At 38.6% G+C, this 18,130-nt stretch overlaps 1 protein-coding gene across 9 annotated transcripts in view; it reads left to right on the top strand.

Annotated features, from left to right (window-relative positions):
- DISP1 (dispatched RND transporter family member 1) overlaps positions 1-18,130 on the top strand; it is an 88,918-nt gene that overhangs the window by 25,218 nt on the left and 45,570 nt on the right. The window lies entirely within an intron of this gene.

Here is an 18,130-nt window from a genome sequence, read left to right as displayed (position 1 = left end):
TATGTACTGAACAGTTTTTAAAAAAAAAAAAAAAGTATCTATATATAGGGCCAGCTGAAGGTAGTGATGTCTGGCAGCCAAATTGTGCTACTGCCCTCCTGTTTAGATGGCAAGTCAAGTTCACAGTAGGAGGGAGCCAAAAGTTGCTGTTTGGGGTGGACTCAAATAGATGAGCTGATTTCAAGCCAGAAGGAGCAGTTCTACCAGCTGGGTGATGTCGAAGCATGGGAAATAACAGACACCCTTTGTTCTTCCAGTCCTGGGGATGAAACGTGTAGATAACTGGTAGTTATCAAGACTCCATGCAGCCGTGTTTATCTGTTGTCCTGAGAATCAGTTGAATGCTTTGTTCTTCTCATTCCCCCCCCCCCCCCAAAGTACAATGGATTGTGTGTATATGTACATACGAGGGGAAGGGGAGGGAGAATCTGCTGACAAAGGAATTTCTAAAACCCATCTTAAGCTTTTCCTGTGCAAAAAGCACAATCAGTCAGGACTGGGTGAAAGTTCACGCTAATGCAAACAAGATGCTGAGTTTGGATGCAGAATGTTGCACATGACAACGGTCTTCTCAACACATGCAAGCAAACAGTGAATCAGCAGTGCCTAGATAACAAATGGCAGCAGTATCTTGGAAATTCTTAAATCTGCATGTCATGCAGTACGATTTATGACTTAAGATGTCTCTGTGCTTTAAGGCTAGTTCCAGTGTGCACACCCCCCACCACAGTCCGTGTTCAGGCTAAACTTTTCATTTCAGACACTAAATGTATGTGGGTTTGCATCTCTGTGTTTCCTCTCTTGATGTGTTGGCTTTGTTCTGTTCAACTTTTTTCAAGTAAAACAGGCATAGCTGACTGAAAAGCATTTCGTTTTTCTGCTTGCTTGGAATCCATTTTGGATTGTCTGATATGTAGGAAGGAAGAGAAGTCAAATCAAATGTTCCAAAATGTTTTCTCAAGCTGTGACTGTGAATGCCTTATCTTAATGCTCTGCAATGATTATTGCACTGATTGAACAAACAGAAGCCTTCCACAAATACTGTAACTTCTCTTGAGTTAATAACAGCCAACTTCTTACCTGTGATTGACTGCCTTGGTTATGTTTCCCTCTTTTAAGGAGGGAAGAAGGCTTTTTATCACTGTTATTCCCTGGCCCATACCATATCTTGGCCGGATCCTTGTGTTCCAACCTGATGATGATGTTGAGTCTCTCTGCTGTTCTGTAACCTTACTCTGCTTCCTAAGTCAGTTAAGTCTCTTCAAGTCCTTTTGTTCTCTTCTGGGAACTTCTTGTCCAAATGCATAACACTTTCAAATGTGCAACACCTCTGGTAGTGCTGGGTATTTGAGCCCTTCACATTAAGGGCATGGTGAGGTCCTGCTTTGTCATGGGTTTATTACTCTCTACTCTGTTCTGGCTCATTCCTCTCACCTTGAGAAGCTATCCTGTAGTTGGTGACTTTTGGCATACAGATTCTGGTTGTGAGCCCTGCTGACCTCCCATCATGAGTTCGCAGTGGACGTCTGAGCTTCTGGCTGGCAAATCATGTTTTGATACCGAAAGGTGATTCTCAAATCGGTGTCTGTCTTAAGTAGGAATGTGGGGAACCAAGAGCTCATATATGAGGTAAGGTACTTGTGCTTGAATCATGGTGGTGGTTGGGGTAAAACCCTGTAAGTAACTAAACTCAGTGTAGTGAAGACATACCTGTAGTAAACTCTATGGTTCCTTCTTGAGAAGAACGTTTGAACCTTCATCCAGTTCTCATGCTATTTAGGTTTTCTCAGCCTATGTCAAAACAATGATGCTCAATTAAACTATGTAGTTCTTGTTTGCATTGTTTCTATCTGCCTGAGACTTAATTCTTTTTAAAATATTTTTTAGAAAGAAAACTTTCCATGGCACTCTAAAATGGAGCATTGTCTTATATCATGAACAATTATGACAATTTGCTTGTATTATCAATCATATCAATATGCAAGTTTTTATATTTGTGGGGAATATATTTTTATAAAGATACTTCAGAACTATGTACTAAAAGACCAATCTGCTTCATTTTTCTTGCAGACTTTGCTACTGGAAATACAAAATATGTAGATATCCAAGTTGCATTCCAGCACTGTCTACCAGCAGGCAAGAGGATTTCCGCTTCAGTGCTGCAGTTCATTAAGGAGTTATAAACAGAAATACTGCAAAAGTATACTGTGGGTATATGAAGAGATTTCTGATAACCTCAAGGCTGGCTCACAAATGATCTTATTAATTCTGTGAGAAATCCAGGGAAAATCAGTAGGGTTTCTTTGACTTTTGCCCTCCATGGTTGCAGTTTTTACAGCTTGGGGCAGCTATTAGTAACAATAGCTCTTGAAGTGTAATTTAAAAAACCCCAGGAAACGCGTTCCTGTTTTTCTTTCTGATGCAGTTACAACTGACAACTCCTCTTCTTTTAGCCCCTAATTCAGTGTGCCCCTGTTTCTGGAAACCTATTTGAAATGCTATAATGAAGTTTTTCACTTGCCCGAAGTACATCAAATGTAACACGCGAATGTGGTTTCCAGTGGAGACCTCATTATGTGCCCAGTCAGCTGTTTCTCATGAGTCACACTCTTAGCTGGGCAAGGAAGAAGAGGACTGCCTTGTGCAGCCTTTGGGAAGTTCCTGATTCAATTCTTCTGTGTTGGGAAGGCTTCTGTTACAGTTGTCAACTCACTTGTGCTTAAGGTAACTAATCCAGGACCAGAGTGTCATCTTTTTTAGACATTAGGGACAATTATAATATCCATAGAAGTTAGGCTACAGGAAAGCTGAGCATGGTGTTGTGTTGTAGTAATGTGTGGAATAGCAGTGCAGTAAGTATTTGCACCTTTTCTTGTGAACACTTCTTTTATATGTATCTTGAAGCTTGCTTTTTCTATATACCAAATACTGAGAATTTTCAGTATCACCGAAATCTAAACTTAAAGTGTAACACAGCTATTTTAAATAGCTCTTCTGCTGATGCAGCCCCTTTCAGAAGGGCATCAGCCTGCCTAGGACTAGGATACCTCTTTTGAAATGGGACAGGAGAAAAAGCATCTGGAGTCCGTTCTCCGGAGCTGACATCCTTCAGTCCACTTAAGGGAGGGCAGGGTTCCAGAGAATATCAGACATACAAGCCTTTCAAAGCAAATAATGTGGCCTGGTTTTGGGATGTTACTACTTAGAATATATACAGAATTGTTAACTATATCTAAACATCTACCATTTTAAGGCTGATCGTTACTATGCAAATTAACCTTGGCTCTTCTGTGCTGCTCTTGAAAACTGCTTTTCAGTTTAGACAAGGCATATTTGTTTAGCTTGCCGTTCAGTATTAGAAGCATATTTCTTTGTCACATATCCACATAACTGATGCTATTACAGTTTTCCAGTATTGCTAGCTGCCTTAATCTCTGTCTGCATTTAAGTCAGACATGGTTGAAGTATACCCCTTTGCACCAAGTAAATGGGAAAGCACATCATTTATTACAACAAATGTTTTAAAAATTTGTTCTGTATAACCTTTGGTAACTACTGTTTTCATCTTAGTGATTGCTTAGAAAAATCACAATCATTAATGCTATTAAGAAGCGTGATTTTTTTTCCTCTAGATAGTTGAGATAAGAAAGCCTACCTTCTTTAGCTTGTGCATGAATTGAGATAAATGGAGAGGGGATATTTGATTTTTCTAATAGCTTCCCTTCGTTTGTCCGTCATGGTCTTTCAGAGACTGAAAGACAAGTGATTTCTTTATTTCTGGTTTCAAACAAAGGCAAATAGGAGTTGACCAGTGTTTTATGTTTACATCCTAGGACCAAGCTATAGTAAACAAAACTTTTTGTTGTTGCTTAGAGGATGGCTGTTGACAACGTTTAAGCTTGTTCTCCTTTCTGCTTCTGACCTCTTCAAGTTAAAAAGAATACAAGGTCAGCCTCGTTTAAAAAAGATTTCTTAAATACTATTGGGAAACATGTTAATGCACGTGAGAGTTATTTCCAAATTGTACAATTAATGGCATTGCCTAAGCTGAGTAGGAGACCAGGGCATCTGTCATACCAGGAGAGGCTGAGAGGGCCTGTTTAGCTTGGAGAGAAGACTGAGAGGGGATCTTATACATTTGTCTGAATATCTGTGGGGAGTGTGTCAAGAGGATGGGGCCAGGCTCTTTTCAGTGGTGCCCAGCAATAGGACAAGAGGCACCGGGCACAAACTGAAGCCAAGGAGGTTCTGGCTGAATATGAGAGGGCACTCTTTGCTGTGAGGGTGACAGAGCACCGGCACAAGTTGCCCAGAGAGGTTGTGGAGTCTCCTTCTCTGGAGATATTCAAAACCCGCCTGGATGCCATACTGAGCAGTGTGCTCTGGGTGACCCTGCTTGGCAGGGGGGTGTTGGACCAGATGATCTTCTAAGGTCTCTTTCAACCTTAGCCATTCTGTGACTCTGTGAACCACGGTGTGTTGTGAACCAGATTTGTGATGGCTGCAGGGTTGAGATAATTCAAAGAAATGCAAAATATGAAATCTTTCATGATTATCAGACAGTTTGAATTCTGGTACTCACAGTTGGCCATAAATCCTATCACAGATGGGTTGGGTAATTAGGCCTTTACCCCCTCATTAAGCTTAAAGTACAGGACTCTAAACTGTCAAGCTCTGTTTTAAACAGCAGAGAGAATTGTTCCTCTCTTTTTTTTATTCACCTTCCAACACAGATTTAAGTATATAAAAAAGATTTGAGAATTCTACCTACAATTTCACAGTATTCACTGCTATTTTTAAGTTCTTTTTTCACGGGCTTAAAGCTCTAGCACTGGTTTTCCCTATTTTCTTTCAAAAAGATAGGGGCTTCAGTGATGAATCGCAGTGGTCTTTTGACAGTTTAAAGTAGTTGACTGTTCTGATCTGAAGTTGGTGAAGTGTAATTGTATTGTAACCGATTGAATAAGAATAATTTGGAAACAGTTTTCTGGAATATTTTTATGGTGAAGTCAGTCGGGGGGGAGGATGGGAGATTTAATGACTACTTAGAATGTTAGTTTCTCCCTAATCTCACTAACAAAATTCGATTTCATCTTCTAGTTGTTTCACTTAGGAGGATATATAGTTTGGAAATAGCTTTAACCTAAATTGGCAAACTCAAGACATGCCTCAGAAGTGAGCTTTATGGTGCCTGACGTTTCGTTGTTGTGGAAGGTGCAAATGCAATGCAGTTCACTGCGATGATTAGAGGGTGAGACTGGTCACTGGAATCCATAGGACCTGGGTGCACGCAGGATGTTCTTGGTTACAGGTTTAAACTGTCTTGCACATCTAAACTTCTTGCAATGACATACGGTGTTTGTGCAGAGTAAGACTGCCTCCAGGACAGATGCAGAGATTTCTCCTTCCTTATCTAAAGTCTGCTGCTTAGAAGTTAATCTGAGTTTCTGGTACTGCCAAGTTGAAGACTTTGTTCCTTATTTTTCCTAATTACAAAGGGCTTAAACACAAAAATGGCATGTGGAGTTCAGAAAAAACAAAGGAATGTATAAATGAAAGAAATGGTGCCCTACCTGGAGAGTAAGGAGAGAGACTTGCAGGCTGGCAGAGCTGTGTGAAATAGGCTTGGTGGCGGCAACCATCTTTCTGAATTTTGTTGCTGTTTTTACAGAAACTAACTTTTTCCATAATTATTTGGCTCCATTAAACTGAAAAGCAGGTTTTGACAGTCTCTGCTTTCTTTTCTCTTTTCTGAATTGGCCATGCAGACTCCTTCCAGTGCAGAGCACTCAGACACCAGTAATGCTTAGAGTTGGGTAGTAAGGAATGGTATGTCCCCACTCTGCAGAAAACTTCTGTCTGTTTTATTATATCCCCCTGTCAATTACTGCTTCCATTTGTACAGGTCCTTAAGGAATTCTGGGATCTATGGTCATGACCTCATTGATTTTCTTATCCCCCTAGTTTTCTGCAACCTTAAAGGAGGGAAGAAAAATCCAACTTTATTCTGTGGAATAGAGATGCAAAGAAATGTTTCATTGGATAATGAAGAGGCTCAGCGATCAAAGACTTTTCTGGAAGGATTTCTTTTCAGTTGAAGCACAATTTGACAATTACCAATATTTTACAGCATTCTTTATTTTAAAATTGTAGTCAGTTTCAGTTAAGATGTCATGAGCAATGGCTTTAGCAGGCTTTAATTAGTCTTCTGTATGTTCTGTTACATTGCAGCAGGGGGAATAAATGCCTTAGCAACAGACTTCTGTGAAGTAGAAGGTAATTCAGTGCTTACAAAAGAAGAAAAGGAAGACTGACTTTGTTTTTGACTTGTACTGCTCCACAGCATCCTTTGTTTACATCTCCTTTAGATTTTACTGTAGCTTTACTGTTGTTAGGTGCTAGATTTGATTTAATAAATTGGATATGGAGCATTTCTCCTGTAGATAGCTTTGAATGCTTGCGGTGTCAGCAGAGACCTAGCCGTTTTTCCACCTTGGTAGCAGTAGCTAAGCTGCCTCTGCAGATTCCAAAACATTCATTAGCCATGAAACGGGAACTTTCTTCCTCTTTCTTGTTGTTTAATGCTTGCATTTTGTTTCTTATTTTTGTACAGCTTTTACTTCTACTGAATCCTTATTTATAGTAAGTTTAAAGTTTTTGAAGATAAACTGAAATGGCATATATGGTGAAATAACTTTTCACCAGCTTCATGCTAAGTGTTTCCACATACGAATGCAATTGACTCGCATCTACACTTTATGAAAAATGTGACTCTTCAGTTCTCTAAGGAATGTTTATTAATACCTTCAATGTTTGTCATTGTATGTGAGGAAGGAAGGTATACATAATCCCTCTGTGTTAGAAAGAGCCTTCAATTGAAATTTATTAAAGATTAGTTTACCCTGTCATGAACAAAGTGTCCTCTAAATCCAGTTCCCTCCCACAAAAGCGTGAGAATTTCTCCACTACTTGTGGTCTGTGCAAATCATCTGCACTACAAAAGGGCCATGTCTCCTTCCATTTTAGGAATCTGGGAAGGGTAAATATTTAAAGTGCTGGCATAACAATAGCAGAAGTAGAAGGAAATTAAAGTTTGGGATCCAGTGCTGAGACGCATTTGGCTTAAATTGTGGGTGGGAAAAAAAAAGCTTTTCAGTAAATTGGTTAAAGGTTATGATTTTCATTTTTGGATTAAGGAATAAGCAGAACTGTTCTGTGTAGAATAAAGTGCAGTTTCCCAGGCAAGAAGTATGTTTTGAAAGGGAAGCATTTTTAGTTCATCTTTTTTTTTCCTTTTGATTCTGTCAGTGTGGAGCATGTTGTTGTTCAGTTACTCTATGACAAGCCACAGGAGCTGATATTTCATGGAGTTAAGGCCAGTACTGTTAAGTGAACAAGTGTTACGGACAGCTATTGTTGGTATGAGAACTTCTTGGGCATCAGGCTTAGAGGCTGTAGTATGAATGAATAAATGAAGCAGAGTGAAATCAAAACTATGGCATAGAAATTGTAAGAGTTTGTTACAGAAACCTTTTTTTTAAGGTTGCGAAGTCTTTTATACTCTAAAAGATTTCCGAGTCCTAGAGAACTTCCAGCATCTGTTGTTTGCAGCAGCTGTTAGATATTGAGCAGAAAGATTCATCTGTCCTCAGAATATAGAGAAAAATGTTTTCTTTATCTTGATGCATTCAGTTCAGGTTGAGTAACTCTTCAGATATTAAAAACATTTTTCCTGGTATATTTAACTTATCTTTGGGAAACTTCTGGCACTGTGTTCAAATAACTGAACATGCATGTTGTAAAGTCTGAACTCTGTTTCTGCCAAAATTTGCTGTGTGACTTATGAGCCTGTATAAAGACCATTATAGTAACTTAAGTTGATATTTGGCTTGTGTTTATGCAAGACAACTCCAAATAATCCTTTAACTTCATTTTGAACTACGCTTCTTTTTTTTCTTTTCAGAAAAAGACCATAGAGTTGGCTGAAGAAAGGTAACTGCTTTTGCAAAGAATTTAAATGTTTTGAAACTTCATTTTTTAAGGTGTTCTGATTTAGAAGTTAAAATGAAAAAAATGCTGGGTTTCTTTATAGAAAAGAATAGTTCATCTTCAAGGTTCTTGATTGACAACTGTCTGCATCTAGGAGACCCTACTCAGTTAGCCTTCTGATGCCTCAGGGCTCATAGCTCTCACTCATATCACTGTGAGCAGTGTGGGGCATCAGAAGAGGTAGGTTTCTAGTTAATTCTGTTGGAAGGCTGTCAAACTTTACCATTGTGCTCTAATATTTTTTCATTACCCTTAATATAATTTTGATTTTTACAGTTTCCAGATGGTAGGTAATTCAATGCAGCCCCTGACAGAGTTTGTTGAATTTCAGATCACCTAATGTCTTGAAGGCTAGCAGAGATTTAGGTGACAGTTGCTGCAAGGGAAGCTAGACCCACAGAATGCAACTATAGTGAAATATTTGTAACAGAGTAATTTAGACCACCTCAAGGACTTCAATGCCTGAGCTTTCTTATGAGTTTCTCAGTATTTCAGATACCTACTTACATGATTATTTTTTATCTGTAAGTTTGTTTTTTTTGTGGGAGTAACACACTTTGGTATTTAAGTGCCTGTCCCATTTTGCCCGAATATTACTGAATTTACTCTAAATTCTTCATAGTGGAACAACTCATTCTTATTTCAGTAAGGTCGTTTGCTCAATCCAAAGATCTGAAGAGTTAAACGTGGTGCTAGGAGGTAAACTAACAATGTGGTTTTCTTTGCTACAGCAATATGGAAACTGGCACAGCAGAGAAGAGGTTGTTTGCCTGCTTTGTTCAGAAACAAATGTGCCATGCACAAAAGGTGATAGCGAGTCTCGCAGTTCATTAATAAAGCACTTTTCCAGTCTTCTCTTACTGGGTATCTTTAGTTATTGCATGAGATGTATTAATTGTTTAAACAATACTCCTTAAAATATTAAGCAGAAAAAGGGAAATTACAAAAGGGACTGTAAACTGAATTTAGACTTTGAGTTCTGCACCCTGTGCTAGTTCAGTCTTGATTGCAGTTTACTTCACAGACAGGATCTATATGACAACAGTTGAATTTTGGTCGTACTTCCAGAGATCTTGTGACCAAGGTCAGTGGGATTTGCATGTCTTTGCACATTACCTTTTTACTGATAAATAAGAGCACACTTTAGATTTACATAAGGCATGTGGAACTATCAGAACTTCAGTAGGTTCCTGTTCAATAGTAATGAACATGGCACAGTTGAGACAGCAAAGGGGACATTCATTATAAGGTGGGATTTACCATGACCATTTTGGGAGTATTGCATTTCTTCCCCAGTAATTCAGGTACAACACCATTTTACCAGCCAGTCTTATGAACCAGTGGAATTAAGTGGTTATTTTAAAAAATGGGGACTCCAAAATGCTTTTGTCTAGGATAAAACGTCGTCATCTCTAAAGATTCTTGGTTGCATCCAACAAGGTACATCACAATTTAGGAGGGCTAACAGGGGCAAAGGTGCTCATCACGTGGGGGATTTGGGGAGGAGTGGAGAGCTTGTGGTAAGCAAATATAAGACTCAATACCCTTGAAGCATCATCAGCCAGGTATCCTGACGTGTTGTAGAGCAGAGGCTGTGCTTGGTGGTTTTCCTACCACTGCTCCAGTGTCCAAGTCCTGTTGCAACAGAACTGTCTCTGAATGCCTTTTAACACTTTGATATGACTTTATAAACAACTGTAGACACCTCCAAAACAAGGAAGATGTGGATTTTATGCCTAATTCAATCTGAAGGACTTCTAGCTCAGGTTTCTCATGAAGTAGCAGAGACTTGACTATTCAGCTGTTCACTGGATTGGGATCAGGGGTGTCCTTTGTACAATTAGGAGTGCAAAATTTGTAGGACCAGGGTGAGGGAGAGCACAAGCAAGAGAAACAGGACTTTGTAATCCAATTATGAGGTCACTTACCTGTGAGGGAGGAAAGACAGGCTGTACTTTGAGGACTGTGTATGCATTTTACATGAAACAGTACAGAGTTTATTAGCAGTCTTGGAAGCATAAACAGAACTAAGTAAAGCCTGTAAAATGATGGACTGAACAATTCGTCCAAGGTGCTTTGTAAATAATTGTGCAAAGATTTAGAAAGGCACTAATAAATGCAGAATGGAAGTAAGATGTTGTAGATGTTTGTTTTTTTCCCCTCCAAGTTCTTGATATATTTGATTTCGTCATGCAAAATTCTTAGTTATGAAAAAGTAACTTCTGTTTAATCTTACTCTCAATGTACCGATCAAGCTACAGCTGTTCTTGTCAGAAATTATTCTTGATCTGTTTTATGGTTTTGAGAGAAATGAGCATATTGAAAATGAATATGCATTCTATGTCCACATCTGTAGATGTAAAATGTCAAGTTACTAGTGATGCATGCCAACACTCATGTATTTTTCAGTTTGTAACTTTGAAGTGAAGAGAAATGAGAAGTATTTTACTTCAGTGCATGACTAAATTTAGGTGTTAAAACAGGGTCTTTATATTTACTTCTAATTTTGATAGTTTAAAAAACTTATTTGTTGTTGGCTAAATTTACAATGGCAGTTTTAGGTTTTTAGGAAGCTCTAGTGACCTCTAAAGAGGTAATTCAGTGAACCTGTCACTAATAATTTTGTCCTGCAGCTAATAGCAATGGCTTTAATCCAGAAATTATGAGCTGGGCCCCTTTCCCTGAGGGGAGTATTTCTTTCCATCTTTAAATATAAGGGGGTTGAACATAGTAACTTTAACAGGATGTAGCTTTTCTTTTATTTTTGAAGTGTGGGGGGCTTTTTAGGTACTGTACAGAATTCAGTAATACACAGCACACTTCTCTTGTATGACTTCAGATGGAGGTCCTTGTAGTGCTGTGATTTTTACCCATACCATTTGTTTTCATGTTTGTCTTGCAAACTGGCTCATCATGGCTGGTATCTTTTAGATGTGTTCTGTGAACAAGAATCCTGACCATGTTAATCACGCTCTGACTGGTGATCTGAAGCGTACTGATGCTTCTGGTTGGTGTTTATGGTAGCTGTGTCAGGGGATGGTAATGCCACACTTGTGAAGAAAGGCATGTAAGAGAATTGTTATTGAGCTGTTGCAATGTTGAGCTTTGAAAGGGAAAGTGCAATCACTCAACAAGGAAGCAATAAAGTGGGAAATCCTTTCAGTGGCCTTACAAATTGTACCCAACTATTTTTAGTATTGACTTCGACTGTGAACAATTTAGTTCTTCTCCATCTTGTCCTAATGAAAGAAATCCCTGCGCGTAGGGGACTGGAACTTCAGTTTGTTAGCATTTGAAACACAGCCCTTTGGGTTTGGTTTGTTACTCTGAGAATTCAAAGCTAATTCAGCAGTAATTTTATAGAAAATTTTGTGATTCCTGCTTATGTTTATCCTTATCCTTTCTAGTTGCAGTCACACTATAGTTGCGTTTGTTTACTAAAAACTTGCTCAAAAATGCATGTAAAGTTTAAGTGAAAAATATCAACCCTAAAGCTATTGCTCTTACTGTATGCATAATGTACAAGTCGTGTGCACATATACTTCTAAGTGGACCTCAGTCATCAAAGCCACTGAGAGAAGCAGGTGCCACTGAAAAAATAACTCCTCTTGCTGCTCATTCTTGCCTGTTATGGTCACTGTCTTTACACCAGCGAACATCTTACACCAGCAAACCTGCTTGTGCAGGTGTGTGGCGAGTTGAATTTGGGAAACTTACTGGGATTAAAACTAATCTGTGAGGAGGGAAGGGTGGGTGAGTGTCTTAGCATGTTAGCATGATATGCAGGCTCTTGCCTTTCAAATTATCTCCTAGCTTTAAAATTTCTCTAACTTAGCACGAGCATTCATTCTGGTTCCTTTCTCTCCCTCCTTCCCTGTTCCCTACCCTCATGAAAAGCGTGGTTTGCTCGTGCTCCTTGCTTATATGCTAGTAACTGAGGAGTTTCCACTTCCCATACGTATTGCTGCTGGTCCTGCCCTATGTATCACAGCTGTATCGGAAAACCGGGAAGAACACAGGTGGGTATTGCAGTCTCTTCTATTACCAGATCCAAATAATGCCTTTTATTCAAGGTGAGAGAAAGTGTAGTGGATACGCCATACAAGTATGAAGAAACTGTAAGTATGTATGAAACAAGTATGAAGAAACAAGTATGAAGACCAAATCATCCAAAAGTGATTGAGATGCTTTCCTCGAGGTTGTTTTCTATCTTAGTCTCTAAAGCAGACTCCTTGGGACAGATATTTTCTTGCTTTTTGAATAAGAATTTACTCTGCACTTGGATCAACTAGTCCAAACTTTGGTTCGCTTTTCTCAGTTTATAGAAATCCCTGGTAGATTTATACAGAAGTTGTTTTGGAAAGGGCATAGTATGCAATGGTATCTTCTGACAAAGGGGCTGATCTTCCTCTTGCTGCTCGTCAGCTTTCAGTACCTGATTGGGCCCTGAATTCTTGCAGGGAAGGTGAGTACCTGATGTGTACGTTGCTCAGATTAAAATAGGATCTGACTGGTGACTGTTAAATACTGTAGACTAAACAAGACTGTTCTGTTAAATAAGATTTAAAATTGTAAAAAAAAAAAAAAAAAATTCAAGTTTTAATACTTAAACACTGCTATGTAGGTTCAATGGCTGAGTAATAAACAGATTTGTTAGCTTTATTAAAATGAGCAGTGCCCATGCCCTGGAACTGGTACGCAGTCCAATTAAGTGAGCTGAAAGGGAGAGAGTTGCAGAGGGACCAAACCTCTCCTAGCTGCTGAACTGCTTTGCAGCTGTTGCTGCACCACAAGGCTGCCAGCAGTCCTCAGCAGCTGCTGTATGCCTGTCTGTCTGGATTTGGAGGTGGGTTACTGGTGGTGACTTTGTACAGCTGTGGCGTATACCCAGCTGGCATATACCCAGCCATTCTGGCTTGCCAGAGTATAAAAAGCTGTCCACAGTTTTACTCTGTAATGACCAAAAGTTATTAGTCGTCTCTTAGTTCCCATACCCCCCGTTTCCTGTGCAGAAGACCAGGCTCAGCCCTATTGCTTCAGAGTCCTGGAGTATTTCATGTTCCTCAAACCCTAGCTATGGAAAGAAACAATATTCGTAAATACATTTCAGCAACTAATCCTCTTCTGATTCCTTAATTTTTATGTGAAGAGAGTTAATCTGATACGACAACTTTGTCTAAGCAGTAGAGCCAAATACTGTTTTGACAGATCTCCTAGAAACAGAGCATGTATAACGCGTTTTAAATTGGTAGTCTGTAGTAACAGGAAAAAGCGATATATTGTAACTGAATTGGTGACATACATCATAGATGCTGTAGTAGAAGCAATCAAATTGAAGCCTGATCTTGAATTCAATCTCTAAATAGCTATCTAACCATACTCACTTGAATGTAAATCTCAAGAGGTATCATTGGGTTTGAAAAGTCTACAAGCACATCATCGTAGATACCTTGGTCAAAACCGGACATCTTCAATATAAAAATGGAGTTTGTCAAATGGCATCATATGGAGAAATAAGATTTCTTGGTTTGTAATACAATTGGAATGCAATTTTTGTACACCTTGTGCTTTTCCAAAGTGTGTTTTTTGAGTAGAGAGTTGATCTGGAGGGTGTACAATTGCAGTTCTGTACTGACAAGAATGTAGCTCAGGACTGTGTGGCTCCAGGGAATCTGTGTATGCTACAGAAAACACCAAATCAGGTTTTTAAGATACATTCCAACATTCTTCGTTGTAATATTAAGAGGAATAGATAGCATTAGAAAAAGCACGTAGAAAAAAGTTACATGGATGTTTCATAGTTTAGACTTGTCTCAAGGTTTCCAACTTAGAAAAGCAGATTAGAAATGTCTCAAACTTTAGTGAGCAGCTTTGGAACTGATGTGACTTGTGTACGATAGGCAGTAATTGGAGTTTAGTCTAAACAGTGTGAAATTAGAGAGTCCCAGAGAAATCTGACATCTTCTAAAGTTATGAAGGCTGATGCTGTGAAAGTTCTGGTTCTCGATTTATCTGAATGTATGAGAAATTCCCAGGCTCACATCTGTTTGCCAAAAGACAGCAAGAAAAGATTGACTTCACATTGCATGAGCTGTGTTTGGGTAACCTTCTGAAAGGCAAGCGGTCTAGTGAGCAAACATTGAGTTTGTGCTCAAATAACATTTTCTCTTGCCTTGTCTGTCAGGCCTTCATTAGTGTGTCAGAAAAGCTCACATCAAATAAAAATTTCTCTATGGGCTCCAGCAATATTCATTTACTCAAAACACTTGGATCTTTTTTTGTGAAGGAAAAAAACTTCAGTGCTTATTTCACTTTTCTAATGAGGAAAGGTGAAGGTGTGATAGAGGTTGTGTACAAAAGGAGCGGGAGCTTTTTTATGTTGTTTGAAGGTTTAGGCAATTTCTTTTGAAAATCCTTTGGAAAAAATACGTTTGTAGATGTTTTCTCTTACTAAGCAAAGGAATAGCATACTAGGTTGAAATTTCAATAGGTAGGAGAAATATTTCAGAATTGCAATAACCGAATTTGCTCTTAAATTAATAAGTACCTTTCTGTTTTCATTGGCTGAGTAACTTTCTGATATCTCGGTGTTTATGAATTAGCAATACTTTTGCAGTTGCAATAAACACTAATGTTACGCTTTCAGTTTCCGTGAGACAAGTGCAAAACTATGGTCCCTATGTTAAAAGCAATTGATACCTTTTTTTTAAAAAAAATCCTTTTATTTTCAATACCTTGCTGTTCCCTGAACTAAGAACATAAATCTGAAAAAGCAACCTTTCTGTTGTAACTACTGCTGTTTCTATTTTAACTGGAGAAACATTTTATGGCCTACAGCTGTATGGATTCTTTCAAATGACAGGAAAAATGCAGTGCTTCGTTATTTGTTTGATTATAGACAAGTTAATGTAGTAATTACTGTAACAACATTGGCAAAGTGCATTTCTCCTGTCACTTGGGAAAATTTATATTGCAATAGTGACTTTCACTGTAATGCCAGGATGGTGCTTGTAATTTAAATACTGGTGTTGTAAGAGTGATAGAATTAGTACTACTTTTTATGTCGTGTGTATACTTTATGTTCAGATAAAGTATTCTGTTAGTTTTTCCCTCCATGGTCAGTCTGGCCTATTTTACAAGTGACATTCTGCATGTGTGCGCTTACGTAAGGTACACTTCAGTGCAGTTCGTAGTGGAAAAGGTACACCTGTGAGAAAGGAATGTGAATGAGAAAATGTAACTGTAAACATGTTTATGCAGCTGCATTTTAGTGTAACTTATTAGAGCTCTCTTTATGGGATAAAACTGTACAACTGAAGACAAGCTATTAAAAATTTCTCGGAAACATTGTAAGTTTTAGATAAATCTGAAAATATGCCTCTTCAATTCTGCTTCCAGATGTGGTTGTACTTCTTGAACAAGATATCTTCATATTAGTATCTGGAAACTTTCAGATGCTAGTACAATTATCTTGTGAACTTTCCACATTAAAGCATTTTGCAGAGTATTAAATCTGTTTTTCATGATTAATACACAACTCTTATTTTAGTGGTGTAAATTGCTTAAATGTTCAATGTAGGGACTTACAAACTTACTGGCTTTTCAAGATTTTGTGTGATATGGGACTTCAGTTATTTTGGAGACTCAGATATATATTTCAATTCAGAGCAAGTGTTGTGATTTGGAAACATGCAAAGTAAAACTTACCTCTATTAGATCTTCACTGAAAAATCATTTAATTCATGTTAGTATTTCTAGTATGTAAGTAGATGGAACTAGACAGTTTTACATCTCAAAATTCAACTGTAACATGACATGAATAACTTTTTTCATTGAAATACTGCTAGTGAGTCATTTTTTAGTGGGGGGGAAGCCTGGAAAATGTCACCGTTCTACTTTAAGAGCATTTTAAAAAATCAATAAAAATAGTTTAGAATCCCACTTTGTTTACAATATCATATTGGACTGACCTTTTAATTACACAAGGGACTGAGATGATATTGTCCTAGGCACTTTATGGTTTGTCCCCAGAAATTTACTTCTGTCCTTTGACTTTGTGTTATTTGAGATGATGTGACCTGAAGCATCCAGTTTCCAGAATATTGAAAGAATGTGTTGGCATCTCTCATAGATGTAGTCTGTAGAGTTTAAATCTCCCAATTACAAGTCAGAAGTTTTGTTTATCTTGAAAGCTTAAAAACACTCAAGAACCACTCCCCCCACCCCAGCAATAGCGTCTGACATCTCCCCTTGTCCCCTTTGGGTTTAAAGCTTTTCACTGTCTACACTTGCTTCCTCCTCAGCCTTTCTTAAGCATATCAATTATGAAAGAGTGTGATGAACTCAGGATGAGTGGAAACTGGAGAAGGACAGACAATTTACTTCATGTCAACCATTGATCAGACAGTATTTCATCTTTGTGGAATTACCAGTCAGAAAGGAAGGCTCAGTACTTAAAGCTTCAGCTATAGGGATATGATGATACTGAATCCACTTTGCTTATATTGCAACCTATATTTATATCAAAGCTTATCTCCTCTACCCCCTGAGGAAAAATAAAATGTATAGAACGATGCCAGTGTAAGAGGAAGTGAGCTCCTATATTTAGTACTTTGAATTGCATCCCCCTCTATTCTTCATCCTGTATCTCAAAGAAAAACTCACAGATTTAAGTACTTTTTTTTCACTTGTCTGCTTTTTCTCTTTAAAATATTGGATGGGTAGCACAGATTGTGAGTTAGCTGCACTGTCTGTTCACAATGCCGGTTTTGAGTTTCCATCACAGGAATACTGTCTGAACACAGCTATTTCGTTTTTAGGCTCAGTTTAGGTCTAGAAGCAATCACACTTGTCTGAGACTGCAACCCTACATGTCGGTTTCTTTGCCACATTGCTTGACTTAAGAGCATTTGGGAGCACGGTGTAGGCACTCGGATCTCTCTGCAAAATTGTATGGTGTGACAGGGCCAGAGCTGATCTATTAATTTCTGACGGGTCAAGCTGGCTCAGTCTGATTAACTTTCTCAGTACTGTGCTCCTTGGCACGTCCTCCATGTAGTCCTGTAATCTGGAAGTCCCAGTATGTGCCTCTGAATAATTAAAGTAGCTGCTGCCATTTCAGTATTAACTCAAATGTTGTACAAAAATAGACCTTCCTATGAAAAGAATAGGGTTTTGCTATGAAAAGTATAGGGTTGGTTCCATAATGTATTTCCCGATGGGGTTGATTATTTTAAATGCTGTTTGGTAAACTGCTGACTGCAGTGTCAGACTGTAGCAGCTGAGGTGCAATAGCGAATACTTTGCCCAAGAAAAATCACTAGTCAGGAAATTCTGTAAATGGATAAGAATTGTAATAAAAAATCATTGTAGCTGTAATAAAATGCTTGTGGAGTACATGTGCCACATACAGAACTAGTGCTGTCATTTTAACCTCTAATTAGCTCTTCTATTCCATTATTCTCTCCAATTTATTAGCAATTCAGCAGAATTTCTGCAGCACCTGTGGTGCCCCATCTGGCCTTCAAGGATTTCAAAAGCCTCTGAGATTTTTCCCTGAGCACTTGTATAATCCAGCATCAATTTGTCCCCAGAGCACCCAGAAAAAGCCACCGGCTCTCCTGTTAAAGTTTAATATTGTCAAAGCCCTTCAGCCTTTTCTGAATCTCTCTAAAAGAGAGTGCTGTGACAATACGCATCTGTGATTAATGTCACGTTAAGCTCAGAGGCATGTGAAGGTATCCTGCCAAGAGAAGGTGCAGAGAGTAGCTGAGGCTTCAGTGTTGGAAAAGTGGTAGCTCAGTAGCAGCTCTTGCTTGTGGGCAGCCCAAGCCAGCAGAAGGGGATGGTGGCTGTTGGCCTTGCCTGATGTCTTCAGGAAAGAATTGTGATCAAGACTGCCAGCTCTTTGTAGCTTGTTTGAATAGAAGAGTGATCAGACTTCATACCCTGCAACACAGTCTCAGCCGTGCTTTGTAAATACAAATCTAAGGTAGAATTCACTTTAGGCTTATCTTTTCATATATTATACAAACTATAATTCAGTTGAAACTAATATGGTTATCCTCATAACAGTATTTTA

This window comes from Cygnus olor, chromosome 3, assembly GCF_009769625.2.
Source record: "Cygnus olor isolate bCygOlo1 chromosome 3, bCygOlo1.pri.v2, whole genome shotgun sequence".
NCBI classification, from domain to species: domain Eukaryota; kingdom Metazoa; phylum Chordata; class Aves; order Anseriformes; family Anatidae; genus Cygnus; species Cygnus olor.
Note: the sequence above shows the minus strand (reverse complement) of the source record. Positions and strands in the feature narration are given on the sequence as shown.